Source organism: Miniopterus natalensis, chromosome 12, assembly GCF_054644295.1.
Source record: "Miniopterus natalensis isolate mMinNat1 chromosome 12, mMinNat1.hap1, whole genome shotgun sequence".
NCBI classification, from domain to species: Eukaryota; Metazoa; Chordata; class Mammalia; order Chiroptera; family Miniopteridae; genus Miniopterus; species Miniopterus natalensis.
In genome coordinates this window covers 47,348,119-47,366,127 of record NC_142092.1, presented here as the reverse complement: position 1 = coordinate 47,366,127, position 18,009 = coordinate 47,348,119, and the positions used below count along the sequence as shown (strand labels likewise).

General features: G+C 38.0%; 2 pseudogenes; one reads left to right on the top strand and one right to left on the bottom strand.

Annotated features, from left to right (window-relative positions):
- Positions 1–9,677: 9,677 nt before the first annotated feature.
- Positions 9,678–10,646, top strand: LOC107544857 (methionine adenosyltransferase 2 subunit beta pseudogene; annotated as a pseudogene).
- A 3,663-nt stretch (positions 10,647–14,309) lies between these two features.
- On the bottom strand, positions 14,310–14,608 carry LOC107544906 (cytochrome c oxidase subunit 7C, mitochondrial pseudogene; annotated as a pseudogene).
- Between the last annotated feature and the right edge of the window lie 3,401 nt (positions 14,609–18,009).

Sequence of the window (18,009 nt, the reverse complement as noted above, 5' to 3'; positions counted from 1 at the left end):
ATGGACACAGACAGTAGTGTGGTGAAGGCCTGGGAGGGGGCAGATACCAAGTGGAGGGAATCAATGGGGGGGGGGAGATATCTGTAATACTTTCAACAATAAAGATAAATTTTTAAAAATTATATTTAAAAAAGAAAAAGTGACAGACACAAGAGGGCACTTAACCCAGTTTTGTGGGGGTGTTCATGGAAATTTTTCTGGAAGACATGACACGTAGACTGAGTTTCAAAGGATGAGCAGAAGTTAGACAGCAAGAAAGTAGCGGGTAGAGAGGTTTCCCCAGGCTGAGAGTACAACATAAGCAAAGGCATAGTGTCAAACCAATGGGCATGCCATGTCAGAGAACAGTGACTTGCTGGAGAAGTACCTGTAATAATAAAAAAAGTATATTAAAATGTTTGAAGATTCAGAATGACGTTGCCAAGTGGGGGGATGAATGGCATTCAATCATCCATTTTTTCATTTCTTTAGCTAATATTGAGTCTATTTTATCCCAAGCACTTGTATGGGCACTAGGAATACAGCACTGAACAAAAGAGGAATAAACACTCTGTCCCAGTGAGCTTTCATTGATGGTGCACGAGAGAGGGAGACAAGAGAAGCGTAAGTAAAAAATAGAGTATGTAGAAGGTGACCAAATACATGCAAAAAAATTAGGGTAAGAGTCTTGGGGGAAGACATAGGTGGGGTAAAGTTTAAATAGGGGGTTCAGGGCAGGTGTCACTAAGACAACATGTGACCATGGACTAAGGGAGAAGAGAAAGTAAACAACATGGATAACTGAGGAAGAGCATTCCAGTCAGAAAGTACAGCTAATGCACATGTCAGGAGGCTGGAGCATGCCTAGCTTATTCCAAGGAGCAAGGACAGTGATCCTGAAGCAGAATAATCAAGGGATCCAGTACTGGAGGATGACATCAGAGCAGTAAAAGGGGCAGATGAGGTAAGGATTAGAAGGTCATTGCAAAGATGCTGACTCTGAGTAAATGTGGGAGCTATCAGAGGATTTGCTTAGATCTGACTTACATTTTAAAAGGATCACTTAGGCTGCAGTGCCAAGACTATAGACTTGGGTAGAAGCAGGAAGGTTAGTTATGAGGTTATCCAGTAATGGTGGCAGCAGAGGAGATTGAAGTGTTTAGATGCTGGATTCTTTTTGAAGGTAGAGACAACACAATTTATTGGTAAATTAGAGGTGGACAGTTAAAGAAGAAAAAAAAAGTCAAGGATGACACCAATGTTTTGGGCCTAAACAACTGGCAAGATAGGGTTGCCATTAATTGATATGTGAGAAATACTAGGATTGGAATAGGGCAGTGATTTTCAACCAGTGTGCCGCAAGAATTCTTAAAACAAGCAACACCTGACTATTTAGTCAGGGGCACTGACCTCTTTTCCTTTAGATTGTCAGCTTAAAAAGTGACAACAGCTAACACAACAATAGCCATTCAGTTTGAATGAGTTGAAATATCTATTTTTTGTCAGATCAGCAAAAAATATATTTTTTGGTGTGCCACGGATTTTTAGTAATTAGTTTATGTGTGCCATGAGATGAAAAAAGTTGAAAATCACTGGAATAGGGTGATATGTGATTGGGTGTGTATGGGGTTGGGTAATTAAGAGTTCTGTTTTGTATAGTTAGAGATGGATATCGGACATTCAACTGTATATGTTGAGTAGACGATTAGGGCCTATGACCCTGGAGTTCAAGAAAGGACCCAGGCTTTAGACAGGCAAGCAGACAGCCAGATAAATAGATATACATAGGTGATGATGATAGGTAAATGATAGATAGATGAATTTAAAACCACAAACCATGAGGCTGGGCTGGGGAGGCAGATCAGTTATTACATCCATGTATGTGAGTGCTATGGTGTGTGGGGTCCTGCCACAGGAGGAAGTACTCAGCTGATGAGGAGAACCCTATGGTCACATAAAGGGGTCACAATAAAAATGACCTTAAGAGACAACTTGCATTCAACAATTAAAATATTTGAGTACTTATTGTGTTCCAGGAACTATGACAGACAAAACAGTCATCAAGACACAGGCCTTGTCTCCATGGAGTATATCTTATGGGGTAGATGGTCTCACATGCCCAAACTGTCTAATCAAAACATACACTTGCATGTCCAATATTCATCTCAAAAGTGAACTCCTGATTCCCTGTATTCCCCTCCCCCCCAATCAGAAATACCAAATCTGTTCTTACTGCAGTATTTCCCACATCCGTTAATGGCACCTGTCTCTTGCCAGTTATTCAGGCGAAAAACATTGGTGTCATCATTGACTTTTGTTTCTGACAGTCCACTTCCAATCCATCAGTGAGTCTTGTTGTCTCTACCTTCAAAACAAATGCAGAACATGACCACTTCTCACCTCCTCTGCTGCTACAATTACTGCAAATAGTATCATAGCTAATCTCCTAGATTCCTTCTGACACCATACTCCAATGGTTTATACTCAGTACAGAATCCTGACGTTTTCAGGGAGGGTCCTGGCTACAGATGATTGGCTAGTTGGTTGATTGATTGATTGATGTATATAAAACCATGAGGCCAGATAAGGTCACAAAGGGAATAAGTATAAATGAAGGAGCGAAGAGCGGGAAGTGCTGTCACTTCCTTATTACGTGGTAAGGGGGACTGTGGGATGCCCCTGCCTCACTGATTCCTAAGGAAATCCAGGATGACTCAATATTCCATCAAATGAGGAAGGAGGTGGTGACAGGACTCCCTTCCCCTGGTAGAACCCCAGCACTTGGCACAATGTGTTGATCACTAGCAGGATGCAGAAAAGTCAGGATGAGAAGCAGCAAGAATGTGTCCCTCCTCTGAATGGCAATTCTGTACCTAAGGGATGGGGACCTAGTCCCTAGTGTGGCCTCTAGGACAAGAAGGCCCAAGACCCAGGCCTGCTGAGCCAACATCCTCTAGGTGTTTTCCTAAATCAACCCCAAAGATAATAGGAGGTCTTGTGACAGGCACATCCTCCTTGCCTGGTGGGAGTTGGGCAGAGAGTCATGTGAAAGGATGCCCGGGAGAAGGAAAGTGACTCAGAGGGGTCACAACAGCATCAGGTGGGAAGCCGAGGTTAATGTGCACACATCCTGTGTTAGGTGGAGCAGGTCCTTCCCATGGTCCCCACAGCTTCTACCTGCCCCAGCAGATTTCTATCACAGAATTTCAGGCAACTGACCATCACAATCACCTGACTTTTGTACCTGCTCACACCACCCTAGCAGGGAAGTCCTAGAAATAGACTGAGTAAGTGCGACCATCCATCTCCTTGCTCGTGCTCTGTCCTGTCATGCCAGCCTCTTGCCAGCAGGGGTCCAGATTTTCTGAGCAAAAGCTGAAACTACCTGCGCTGCTTGAATTCCCAGCCTGTTGGAATGCTCAGACTTAAGGGCTCTGTTATCTCTGCTTGTCCACTCAAATTCTAGCCCCTCTCCTCTGTGGGCCTTTGAGTACAACATCCTCGGCCCCTAAATTCCCGCTTCCTCTGGATCTTATTCTCCTTCCACAGCTTCATCTTTATTTTGGCTAACCTTCCCATTGCCACCCTATACTTGCCCTTGCCTGTGCAGGTGGAATCCCTAGGAAGATATTAATGTATGAATATAGTGAAAAAAGCAAGTTACAAAAATATGCATATTGTAGTATAATTTTTAAAATATTAAAACTATTTTTAGAGCAGCTTTAGGTTTGCAGAAATATTGAACAGCAAGTACAGAGTTTTCATATGCCCGCTTCCTGCCCTTAGCCACATAGTTTCCCATATTATTAAAATCTTGCATTTAGTGTGGGACCTTTGTTACAATTGATGAGCCAATACCAATATATTATTATTGCTGAAGTTAATAGCTTACAGTAGGGTTCACATATGTGTAGCACATTCTATGGGTTTTGACCATTACAATGTCATATAGAACAGTTTCACTGTCCTAAGAATACCATGTGTTCCACCTTTTCATGCCTTTTTCCCTTTACTTAATCCCTGGAAATTACTGCATTTTCTAAAAAATTGTGGTAAAATATACATAACATGAAGTTTATCATTTTAACAATGTTTTATTGGGGTGACATTGGTTAATAAAATTCCCAATATTGTATAACTTACATCACCACTATCTACTTCCAAAACTTTTCATCAACCCAAACAGAAACTCTGTACCCATTAAACAATAACTCCCTATTTTCCCCAACCTACCCCAGTATCTGCTAACTTCTACTCTACTTTTTGTCTCTATCAATTTCCCTATTTTAGGTACTTCATATAAGTGAAATCATACAATATTTGCCCTTTTGTGTCTGGCTTATTTTGCTTAGCACAATGTGTTGAAGGTTCATCTTTGTAGCATGTATCAGAATTTAATTTCTTTTTATGGCTAAATAATATTCCATTATATGTATACAGTGGTACCCCGGTTTTCAAACGTCTCCATTGAAGAACATTTCAGTTTATGAACTGCGCAAATCCAGAAGTAAATGCTTCGGTTTTCAAACTCACCTTGGAAGTCAAACATGCCACACAGCTTCTGCTGAGGGCAAGATCCTGAGGCCTAGCTGTTGGCTGTTGATCTCTCGGTTTTCGAACGTTTCAGAATTCGAACGGTCTTCCGGAATGGATTACATTAAAAAACCGAGGTACCACTGTATATCAACTTTGTTCATCCATTCATCTGTTGATGGACACTTGGGTTGTTTCAGTCTTTTGGCTATCGTGAAAAATGCTGCTGTGAACATGGTGTGCAAGTATGTTTTGAGCTCTTACTTTTAGTTCTTTTGGGTATATACTTAGGAGTGGAATTGCTGGATCATATGGTAATTCTATTTTAACTTTCAGGAGAATCACTGCCAAATTGTTTTTCACAGCAACTGCACCAGCAACGCATAAAAGTTTCAATTTTTCCACATCCTTGCCAACACATGTTCTCTCTCTTTTTAAAAAATAATAGCCATGCTAAATGGGTATGAAATGTTATCTCACTGTGGTTCTGATTTTCATTTCTTTAATGACTAATTATGTTGAGCATCTTTTCATGCATTTATTGGCCATGTGTATCTTCTTTGGAGAAAGTCTATTTTAGTCCATTGTCCATTTTAAAATTTTTGTTTTGTTTTTTGGTTATTGACTACTGATCTTTTTATTGTCTTCATAGCTTTGCCTTTTCCAGGACGGTTTAGAGTTGGATTCCTATAGTATGTTGTCTTTTCAGATTGGCTTCTTTCACTTAGCAATATACATTTCTTCCATGTCTTTGTTTGTTTTGTTTGTTTGTTTTAAAATATGTCTTAATTGATTTCAGAGAGAGGAAGGGAGAGAGAGAAAGAAAGATCAATAATGAGAGAGTCATTGATTGGCTGCCTCCTGCATGCCCCTTAGTGGGGATGGAGCCCTCAACCCCGACATGTGCCCTGACTGGGAATTGAACTGCAACCTCCCTAAAGCAGGGATCAAACCTACACCCTTGGCATATCAGGACAATGCTCTAACCACTGAGAAACACCCACCGGGGCTCACCTAGAAGTTTCTTGAAGTGAGAGGTGGGCTTATATTCCCCAGACACTGCCCACATGCTTCACAAGCATAGCTGCCCTTTATAGTTAGGTGGGAAAGCAAGTCCCCAACATGCAGTGAGAGGAACAGGAACAGGCACACCACACCAAGAGGGAGAATGCAAAACTGACACACAGCCCTTCACTGTGGACATTCCTCGTGATCAATTCTAGGCCACTTCCCCCCCTCTAAGGGCAAATATGTAAATAGAACTGTAAAATGAAAACATCAAATTCCCAACAAGATCCCAAGTCATTCTGAATTGCTGTGGCTTTGATTTTGAGAGTAATCTGTGAGGATGCAACAGAATTTAGCTTAACAAATGAGGCCAAAGACTTTAGTCATTAATGGAGAAGATCAAACCTATATACAACACATCTTGATTAAAAGTGAATGTTGTCTGCCCTGGCTGGGTATTTCAGTTGGTTAGAGTGTTGTCCTGATATGCCAAGGTTGTAGGTTCAGTTCCCATCAGGGCACATACAAGAATCAACCAATGACTGCATAAATAAGTGGAACAACAAATCTCTCTCTCTCTCTCTCTTTCTCTCTCTCAAATCAATAGAAAAAAAGTGAGTGTTCTCAAATATCCAACATCTGCCCATGGAATGTTTGATAAATTAACAAAATCAGCTCTAATTTCCAGAAAAACAAGTGGTATTGTTTAGTAACGAGTAAAAACAAATATCTGGGAAGTCTTAGCTAATGTAATAAGACTGGGAAGGAAGAAATTAAACTGTCTTTGTTCGCAGATGACATGATTGTCTATGTAGAAAATCTGAAAAAAGTGACAAGACTTCTGGAACTGGTTAGCAATTATAACAAGGTTGCAGAATATAAGGTTAATATATACAAAAGTCCGTTGCTTCCCTATATACCAGCAATGAACAAGTGGAATTTGAAATTTAAAAATCACATTCCCATTTACATAAGCTCCTCAAAAAATGACATACTTAGGTATAAATATAATAGAATACATACAAGATCCATATGAGAAAAACTACAAAACTCGAACGATATAAAAAACTAAATAAATAGAGAGATATTCCATTTTCCAGGAAAGGAAGACTCAAAGATGTCAGTTCTTCCCAATTGATCTATAGATTCAAGGCAATCCCAAACAAAATCCCAGCAAGTTATTCTGTAGATATCAAAAAACTGATACTAAAGTTTACATGGAGAGGCAAAATACCCAGAATAGTCAACCCAATTTTGAAGAAGAGGAACAAAAAGGAACAAAAAGCAATAATAGGGGTATTTGGCTGCATGAACTAGAGGAAATGACAGCAGGTGACAGCCTGACTCTTTCCTTGGTACTATTACAGCAAAGGGCTATCTAGATGTGTTTGTAAGGTCACAAGATAAACGTGGCAACTTGGGTTTTGTGTATAAAATACACATTCTCTGCAGAGAACTTACTTAGATAAGGGCAAAGGGAACACTGCTCTGCAGGGGCAGAGGGAATCAGAAGGCAGTTTAGGAACCACGATGTACAAAGATAAATAGCTGAGAAAGCCAAGGGGGCAGCCTCCTAATTGGCTGCAACCAAAAGTCTCTCATCCTGTTATGTTAAGTACCAATAAAAACTGGTTTTTGCTTTCACTTGATTCTCGATATGAGAGCGATAACTGTGTAGAAAAGATTCAAAGATAAATAAAAGTGATCTCCTGAAAAGTGAGAGGGCTTCATTAAGAAAACACAAAGCAAAATAAACCTCTAAAAGGGAGAATGGGTGGAAGCAACCAAAGAAAATTCAAAAGGTGGAAAAGGAAGCCCCAACGTTTCATTGAGGTTAAGAGAGAAAAACAAATCTAGATGGTTCTCACTGCCTTTCACAGAGCATGTGCTCTGTGTATCTTTGTTGAATGAATGCTGCATCAATGACAGGGCAACAGAAAATGTTTGAGATTATAGTATCAGTATCTTTTCTTTTCCTCAAAATGGGCCAGAGAGACTTACCAGATCAAATAATCAATACTCAATTCTAGAAAACATGCTGTCACCAGCTCATCACTTCACATCTACTATGCTTCCCCAGAAGTCTCTCATCCTATAGAGCCTGATTGGTGAGTCAAGGCCAACAGGGATGAAAACAGGAAACACATATAGTAGGAGGTAAAAGCACACAAAAAAGGCAGGCACATAGATCTTCAGGGACCCTATTGTGGCTCAGACCATATGAAACTAGATTGGGTGCTGGGTAGAAATAGGCAAGAAAACCTGCTTTCACATAGAATTATCATTAGCCCGAAGAATTGATTGAAGTGGTATATTTAAAGTAATTAGGAGGAAATATGTCCTTAGATTTCAGGAATTAAAAATAAACTGACCCAGAGAACATGATTTACTGAGGCCAGTGTAGTAGGCAGCCTCTCAGATGGCTCTCTTTGAGCCCTGCCTCCTCACATTCATGCCATTGTATAATCCTCTCCACTAGAGAACCTTGCTTGTGGCCAAAAGATTATGGCAACATTGAGAGGTATCACATTCCATGACTAAGTTACAAAATATTATTACTTCCATCCATTTTGCTAGCCAAATCCTTCTAATGCCTTCTTGGTATGCACACTTTTATGATATAAGCTGCCATGTTGGAGAGGCCCCTATGACAAGGCACTGAGGTGGCCTATGGTAAATAGCCAGTGAGAAACTGAAGCTCTCCTTCTTTTCTCCTTCAGTGAGAAAAGAACCAGAGGAACTGAATTCTTCCAACAACCACTGAGAGCTTGGAAGCAGGTCCCCAACTGAAACTTGGAATGAGACTTCAGACCTTAGGCTGACACCTTGATTTTGCCTTATGAGAGACCACGAGGCAGAGAGGATCCAGCTAAGTTCTGTCCGAATGGGTTCTTAACCCACAGATACCATGAGATAATAAATATGTGCTGTTATAACTGGCTAAGTTTGGGGTAATTTGTTATGCAGCAATAGTAATACAAACAGAAGTCAGGAAGCCCTGATTAGTTCCAGGGCTCTCAATGTGTGTACTACAGTTATGGCAAAAGCCTGGGGACATAGCATTCCTGTGCCTTACCAATTTTCTGGTGAAGTGTGTGTTCAAATCCTTTCCTTTTTTTACATGTGGGTTGTTCTCTTTCTTATTGTTGAGTCTTGAGTTATAGGACCAAAGGAGAAATAAAATCTACTATTATATTTAGAGATTTCAATACCCCTTTCTCAATAATTGATAGAACAAGTAAAAGAAAATGGAAAGATATACCATGTTTATAGGTCAGAAAACTCAATATTATTATGATGTCACCTTTCTCCTAATTGACTTAAATATTAAAGGCAATCCCAATCAAAATTCCAGCAAGATATTTTTTTGAGAAATTGACAAGCTCCTTCTAAAATTCATGTGGAAATACATAGGACCCAGAATCACCAAAACAACTTTGCAAAAGAATAAAGTTTGAGGATTAATACTATGTCACTTCATGACTTATTATAAAGCCACAACAATCAATACAGTATGGTATTGGCATAAAGATAGACAAATAGATCAGGGGAACAGAATAGAGAATCTACAACAGGCCCACTTATGTATGAACAGCTGATTTTCAACAAAAGAGTCAAATCTTTTCAACAAGTGGTGTGAATAACTGATTATCAATATTCAAGAAAATGAATTTCAATTCCTACTTTATAATAGTATATGTCTATTTCTCCATTGCATGTCTTTATGGTATTATTGTCATACATTTTACTTATTTATATAGTTTAAAACACAGAGTATGTTATCATTATTTTGTTCAGTTAATTATCTTTAAAGAAATATAAGCAATAGGCAAAATATATATTTAACTGTTTTCTTACCATTTGTAATTCTTTTTATTTTTTTATATTTCTTATTTAAATCTGGTATCATTTTCCTTCTGCCTGAATGATTTCCTTTAACACGTATTTTAGGGTGTTACTCCCGATGATGAATTTTTTCAGCCTTTGTATGTCTAAAGTCTTTATTTCAATTTTTAAAATAATAACTTTATTGGGATTAAATTCATATACCATACAATTCACCACTTAAAGTTTACCATTCAGAGCAAAGACGAAGCCAGAGGAGGCAGCAGCTGAAACTCATCCCAAATCTGTTTTCCAGAAATCATTCTGGAACCATGCCTGAAATGCCCGAGAACATGGAACAAGAGGAAGTTAACATGCCCAGTAGGCAGATTCTGGTCACTGGTGCCACTGGGCTTCTTGGCAGAGCCGTGTACAAAGAATTTCAGCAGAATAATTGGCATGACGTTGGCTGTGGTTTTAGAAGAGGAAGACCAAAGTTTGAACATGTTAATCTATTGAATTCTAATGCGCTTCATCAAATCATTTGTGATTTTCAGCTCCATGTCATAGTACATTGTGCAGCAGAGAGAAGGCCAGATGTTGTAGAAAATCAGTCAGATGCCGCTGTTCAACTTAATGTGGATGCTTCTGGGAATTTAGCAAAGGAAGCAGCTGCAATTGGAGCATTTCTAATCTATATTAGCTTGATTATGTTTTTAATGGAACAAATCCTCCATAGAGAGGAAGATATACCAAGTCCCCTAAATCTGTATGGCAAGACAAAATTAGAAGGAAAGAAGGCTGTCCTGGACAACAATTTAGTAGCTGCTGTTTTGAGAATTCCCATTCTGTATGGAGATGTGGAAAAGCTGGAGGAAAGCTCTGTGACTATTATATTTGATAAAGTGCAGTACAGCAACAAGTCGGCCAACGTGGACCACTGGCAGCAGAGGTTCCCCGTGCATGTCAAAGACGTGGCCTCCGTGTGCCGTCAGTTAGCAGAGAAGAGAATGCTGGATCCATCAATTAAGGGAACTTTTCACTGGTCTGACAATGAACAGATGATGAAGTAAGAGATGGCGTGCCCAGTCGCAGATGCCTTCAACCTCCCCAGCAGCCACTTACGGCCAATAACTGACAGTCCTGTCTTAGGAGCTCAATGTCCAAGAAATGCTCAGCTTGACTGTTCCAAATTGGAGACCTTGGGCATCAGCCAGAGAACACCATTTAGAATCAGAATCAAAGAATCACTCTGGCCCTTCCTCACTGATAAGAGAGGGAGGCAAACTGTCTTTCGCTAGTTTGCCAAGTGGTGGAGTTAGGATTCGTCTGGCCCAGAGCGCTCCCTGCTCACCTCTGCTTCTCACAGACTCTCATAGTGGGCTGAACATGAGCTTCAGATCAGATAGACCTGTGTTTGACTGCAGATCCTGACATTTAGCTGGTGGTTTCACCTTCGGCATAGGAAGTCCCTTCTCTGAGCTTTAGTGTCCTGTGCAGTAAAATAGGAATGAATATTTGTGTGAAGAAAGCTGAGATAACCCCCATCAAAATTCATGGCTGTAGTAGGTGCTTGAGAAAATAAAAAATTTTGGCTAACCCTTAAAAAATAATAATAATAAAGTTTACCATTCAGTGGTTTTTAGTATATTTGCAGAATTTCTCAACCATCACCATAATCAATTTAAGATTTTTTTATTATTCCAGTAAGAAACCCTATAACCATTAGCATACCCCACCCCTACTTCCTGCTTCCCTACATAAAACTAAAAAGTTTCTGCACAGCAAAAGAAACCATTGACAAAACAAAAAGACAACAAAGCGAACGGGAGAAGATATTTGCAAATGACACCCCCAATAAGGGGCTAATATTCAAAATATATAAAGAATTCACACAACAAAAAAAGCAAATTATCCAATTTAAAAATGGTCAGAAAACCTGAATAGACAATTTTTAAATGAAGACATACAGATGCCAAACAGATAAGTGAAAAGATGTTTCACATCACTAATTATTAAGGAAATACAAATCCAAACCACAATGAGATAATACTTCACACTTGTTAGAAAGGCTATTATCAAAAAGACAAGAAATAACAAGTAGTAGGACATGGAGAAAAGGGAACCTTCATACAATGTTGGTGGGAATGTAATTAGTGCATCCACCATGGAGGTTACTTAAAAAATTAAGAATTAAACTACCATATGATCCAGCAGTTCCTCTTCTGGGTATTTACCCCCAAAATATGAAAACACTTATTTGTAAAGATATATGTACCACTATATTCATTGCAACATTGTTTATGATAGCAAAGACATGAAAACAAACTATGTCCACTAATGGATAATTGGATAAAGAAGATGTAGTATATGTAACACAATGAAATATTACTCAGCTATAAAAATGATGAAATATTGCCATTTGTGACAACATGGATGGATCTTGAGAGTATTATGCTAAGTGAAAAAGGCCAGGCAGAAAAGGGCAAAAACCATATGGTTTCACTCATGTGGAATAAAAACCAAAAAGTAACAGACTAACAAAATGAATGAAAATAAACTCAGAGATACAGACAATAAAATTGTGATTACCAAAGTGAAAAGAGTGTGGGGAGAGGACAAAGTGGGTAAAGGCAATCAAAATATAGTAATGGAAGAAAACTAGACTTTGGGTAGGGAGCATACAATAGAGTACAAACATGTTGAATTACAATCTCTTACACCTGAAAATTATATAATGTTATTAACCAATGTTACCCCAATAAATTTAGTTTTAAAAAAACTAAATCTCAGAAAAGACCTGAGAGACTTTAAACTCTAACCTTGAGCTTATCCTTAGGCTCAAAGCATTTCCAACTAATTAGAGAACTGCCCCAGCATAGAGCCAGTCTACAAAGACTGAGAGAGGTGGCTATTTCTTTTCCTTTCTTTTCCTTTCTTTTCCTTTCTTTTCCTTTCTTTTCTTTTCTTTTCTTTTCTTTTCTTTTCTTTTCTTTTCTTTTCTTTTCTTTTCTTTTCTTTTCTTTTCTTTTCTTTTCTTTTCTTTTCTTTTCTTCTTTTCTTTTCTTCTTTTCTTTTCTTTTCTTTTCTTTTTTTTTAAAAGCATATCTTTATTGATTTCAGAGAGAGGAAAGGAAGGGGGAGAGAGAGAGAGAGAAACATCAATGATGAGAGAGTCATTGATCGGCTGCCTAGCCCGCAACTCGGGCATGTGCCCTGACCGGGAATTGAACTGTGATCTCCTGGATTCTAGGTCAATGCTCAACTGCTAAGCCATGCCCAGCCAGGCCAAATGCTTAATTTTTAAAAATCACAAAGGATACAAAGAAATGGGATAGCATGGCTCATTTAAAATTAGAAAATAAACTGGCAAAAATTGTTCCTGAAGAAGCACAGGCATAAACTTACTAGACAAAGACTTTAAAACAACTATCTTAAATATGCTCAAAGAACTAAAGAAAAACATAGACAAATAACTAAAGAAAATAAAAAATATGATATACAAACAAAATGAGAATATCAACAAAGAGATATAAATTATAAAAAAAAAACCCAAATCATGCCCAGCCAAGCGTGGCTCTGGAGTTGAACATCGACCTAGGATCCAGATCACAGTTTGATTCCCAGTCAGGGCACATGTTCTGGTTGTTGTCTCAATCCCCAGGAGGAGGCGTGCAGGAGGCAGCCAATCAATGACGACTCTCTCATCATTGAGGTTTCTACCTCTCTCTCTCTCCCTCTCCCTTCCTCTCTCTGAAATCAATAAAGATATATTTTTTTAAAAAAGAAACCAAATCAAAAGTCTGGAGCTGAAAAATACAATAAGTGAATGGAAAGATTCACTAGAGGGGTTCAACAGCAGATTTATGCAGAGAGAAGAAAGAATCAGCAGACTTAAAGATAGGATATTTAAAATTATCGAGTCAAAGGAGGAGAAAGAAAAAAGAATTCTTCCCCCTAAGACCAGTTGCAAGGCAAAGTTGTCTACTCTCACAAACTCTATTCAACATTTTACTGAATGTTCTAGTCAGTGCAATAGGTAAAAAAGAAAAATGAAATGCATTCATTCACATTATAAAACAAGATATAAAATTGTCTGACAATATGTCAGGCAAATTATTATCAATTTAGAAAATACTAAAGAATTTACCAAAAAAGCTGCTCCAATTAATAAGAGAATTTAGCAAGACGGAAGGATATAAGATACATTTTCAAACAAATTCTATTACTATATACTAGCAACAAAAATTAGAAATAGAAATAAAAAGCAATATCATTTCCAATAATATAAAATTTGAAATAGGAATAAATTCACAAAATATTTCAAGACTTGTAAAAAAAACCCTATAAAACATTTCTGAGAGAACTTAAAGATACTCTAAATAAATGGAGAGATGTACTATATCCATGGATCAAAAGAATTAATATTTTTAAGATATCAAATTTACTCATAGGAATTTTTCCTACATATATACTCACATATGTGTACAAAGATTTATATACGTGAGGTTTGTGTCAGCATTATTTTTAGAGCAAAAGGTTGTAAATAACTAATTATCCATGAATAGAGAGAACTGAAGATGAGTGTGTTATAGTTATATCAAAGACGACATTAGAGACATTTAAAAATGGTATGCACAAAATATATTCATATTATTAAATAAAAAAGGGAAAACTATATTACACTTCCATTTATGAATAAACACATAAAAATTAATTCATTTTTGGCTATGCTAGACTAGCTTGGAAAGATATACAGGAATCTAATAGGGGTGACTGGCTCAAGGGAGGAAAAATGGGAGATGAGAGACAAAGATGAAAAGATGACATATTTACTACATACCTTAATCTGCCTATTGAATTGTTATATATATATACGTGTGTATGTGTGTGTGTGTGTGTGTGTATGCCTACTCTTTTTTTTTTTTAGAGAAGAGGCATTAAGAATTCATGCCGTAAGTTTATTTACAAACACATCTAGTTACTGAGTTCAACAGTTGGATACATTTTTCAGAGACTGCACCTCTTAAAATGCTCCTCTTCATATCTGTTTCATGGATTAACTAAAACAGCCTCATTTTTTAAGCAGTTGGTGTCTTACTATAAAGAAAGGTGGGGCAAATCCAGATCCAAAGAACAAAGTTCTCATAGCTAGTAACCAACACTTGTTTTCCACTGAAAATGGCAAAGTCTTCCCTGGACCTTCCTCATAGTGGCTTCTAAGGGCCACAGAGATGAACCTCCGAATGCTCTGTCCCAACATTTTGCTGTTGGAAGCCCTGCGAAAGCCACAGAAGCTGAAAGCAGAAGAAACGGTGGTACTGCACCAATCCTTTTTTCTATATGCCTACTTTTAAAAAACAATTAATTTCAATTAAAATCAAGTAAGTGCACTGACCCTTTATCAAGAAACTTCACCTCTGCACCTCCAATCCTTCCCCACAAGTCCTCTCCAACACACCACCTACACCTCTGCTAGAGGTAGACTGCGTGGGTTACTGCCAAATGCAATCTGTGGCCCATTCCTCAGTGATCTACAACTGTTGGTAAGTTTCTCTCCCATCTGGAACATGCTTCTTTCCACCACAGCTGGCACTTTTAGACCCAACTCCAATGTCACTCTGCCCAAGAACCATATCTGTCACTCAGATCCTCATTATGCTTTCTCTCATCTGAAATGCGATGTTTGTAACATAGGACTCAAAAATGAGTATATCTTTTCTAACAACCAGCTATTGGTTTCATTGACTTTTGTATTGTATTTTTAGACTCTATTTCATTTATTTCTGCTCTGATATTATTTCCTCCCTTTTACTCACTTTGGACTTAGTTAATTGGCGTTCCCCCCCCCCGCCCCCCATTCCTTTGAGTGTAAAGTTAGATAGTTTATTTGAGATTTTTCTGTTTCTTGAGGTAGGCCTATAATGCTATGAATTTCCTTCCTAAGTCTGCTTTCGCTGTGTCCCATAGGTTTGGGGTTGTTGTGTTCTGATTTTCATTTGTTTCAAGATATATTTTGATTTCTTCCTTGATCTCATTGTTAACCCACTCATTGTTTAGTAACATGTTATTTAACCTCCACGACTCTGTGTGTTTTCAGTTTTTTTCTTGTGATTTATTTCTAGTTTCATACCATTATTATCAGAGAAGATGCTTGATATGATTTCAGTCTTCTTAAATTTATTGAGACTTGTTTTGTGCCCTAATATGTGGTCTATCCTAAAAAATGTTCCACATACACTTGAAAAGAATGTATATTCTGCTGCTTTGAAGTGAAATGCTCTGAAGATATCAATTAAATACATCTGATCTAGTCTGTCATTTAAGGCCACTGTTTCCTTGTTGATTTTCTGTCTGGAAAATTTACCCACTGATGTCAATGAGGTGTTAAAATTCCCTACTATGACTGTATTACTGTCAATCTCTTCCTTTATGTCCATCAAGATTTGCTTTACATATTTAGGTGCTCCTATGTTAGGTGCATAAATGTTTACAAGAGTTATATCCTCTTGAGTTGCTCTTTTTATCCTTTTATGTGGTGTCCTTCTTTGTCTTACTATAGCTTTTGTTTAAAAGTCTATTTTTTCAGTATTGTTTCCCCAGCTTTTTTTTATTTTTTTTTTCACGAAATATCTTTTTCCATCCCTTTACTTTTAGTCTCTGTATATCTTTTTTTCTGAGGTTAGCCTCTTGTAGACAGCATATATATGGGTCCTGTTTTCTTATCCATTCAGCTACCCTATGTCTTTTGATTGGAGCATTTACACCATTTACATTTTAAAGTCATTATTGATAATATGTATTTATTGCGATTTTATTCTTTTAACTATGTTCTTCCTGCTCCTCCTCTTCCTCCTCCTCCTTCTTTTTCTTCAAGCAGACTCTTTAACATTTCTTATAATACTGGTTTGGTGATAACAAACTCTTTTAGCTTTTTCTTGTCTAGGAAGCTCTTTATTCCTCCTTCTATTTTAAATGATAGCCTTGCTGGTTAAAGTAGTCTTGGTTTTAGGTCATTGCTTTTCCTCACTTTGAATATTTCATGACAATCCGTCTGGTCCGAAATGTTTTTGTTGAGAAATCAGCTGACAGTCTTATGGAAGCTCCCTTGTAGGTAACTGACTGCTTTTCTTTTGCCACTCCTAAGATTCTCTCTTTGTCTTTAACCTTTGCCATTTTAATTATAATATGTCTTGGTATGGGGCATCAGTAGATGAGCGGATAAAAAAGCTGTGGGACATTTACGCAACTGAATACTACTCAGCTGCAAAAAAAGAAGAAAATCTTACCTTTTGTGACAGCATAGATGGACCTGGAGAGTATTATATTAAGTGAAATAAGCCAATCAGAGAAAGACAAATACCATATGATTTCACTTATATGTGGAATCTAATAAACAAAATAAACAAAATGGAGACAGAATCATGGATAAAAAGAAGAGACTGATAGCTGCCTGAGGAGAGGTGGTTGGGGGCTGGGTGAGAAGAGAACAGTATGGTGATTGCCAGAGTGAATGGGGGTGGGGGAGGTAGAAGAAGGAAAAGCAGGGATAAAATGTGATGGAAGAGACTTGACTTGGGACGGTAAACACACAATACAGTGTACAGATGATGTATTGTAGAATTGTATACCTGAGGCCTATATAATTTTATTAACCAATGCCACCCCAATAAATTCAGTTTTTTAAAAAAGATCCCAAACAAAAAGAATATAAAATTCTATTTAGATTGTTGGCTACTTCTTCTTGTAAATTAGTCTTACCTTGGAAACTACATTAAATGTCTTGAGAGCAGGAAGGCAACTCCACTCAAATATTTTTGTACACTTAACACTGCCCAGCTTAGGGATGAATATAGATTGGGGGCTTACCATATCGTTGGGTGGAAGACTGAATACTGGGGGAAAGACTAAATAGCCTCTTTATACATTTTGAGCTCAAAGATTTTTGGCTGTGAGACCACATCATCAGAACATGACTCTCTCAAGGAAATTCTAAAATCCTAGAGTGTTAGAGAAATATGACAATATCCACTGAGGTAGGGAAGGTAACATAAATGTGTAAATAAATAGGCAGAGTATTGGAGTGATGGGCCTTGAGGATGAATTAAAAAGCAAGAAACCTGCTTGATGGTTTTAAATATCCAGGTGTAAAAATAAAAACAATAACAACAAAAAAATATTTCTTCAGGAAAGCAGCAGACATCCAGAGTAGATGAGAACATTTAACTAGATCAGCAACTAGTTTATGACCTTAAGTCAGAAGTGCCCACTAACCCATCTCTGCAGGTAGTTATCTCCATGACCAAATAGAGTTCTATAACATGGTAAAAACAAAACAAAAAACAGTTTTAAAAAATCAGCTGTTAAAGGAGCTCTAACTCAGCTGGCATGACTCAGTGGTTGAGCATCAACCCATGAACCAGGAGGTCACGGTTTGATTCCCGGTCAGGGCACATGCCCAATAGGGGACATGCAGGAGGCAACTGATCAATGACTCTCACCACTGATGTTTTCACCTCTCCCTCTCCCTTTCTCTCTGAAATAAAAACATTTAAAAAAAACTCTTGCCTGGCCGGGTGTGGCTCAGTGTTAAGCGTGGACTTAGGATCCAGGCGATCAGGGTTCGATTCCCGGTCAGGGCACATGCCCGGGTTGCGGGCTGCA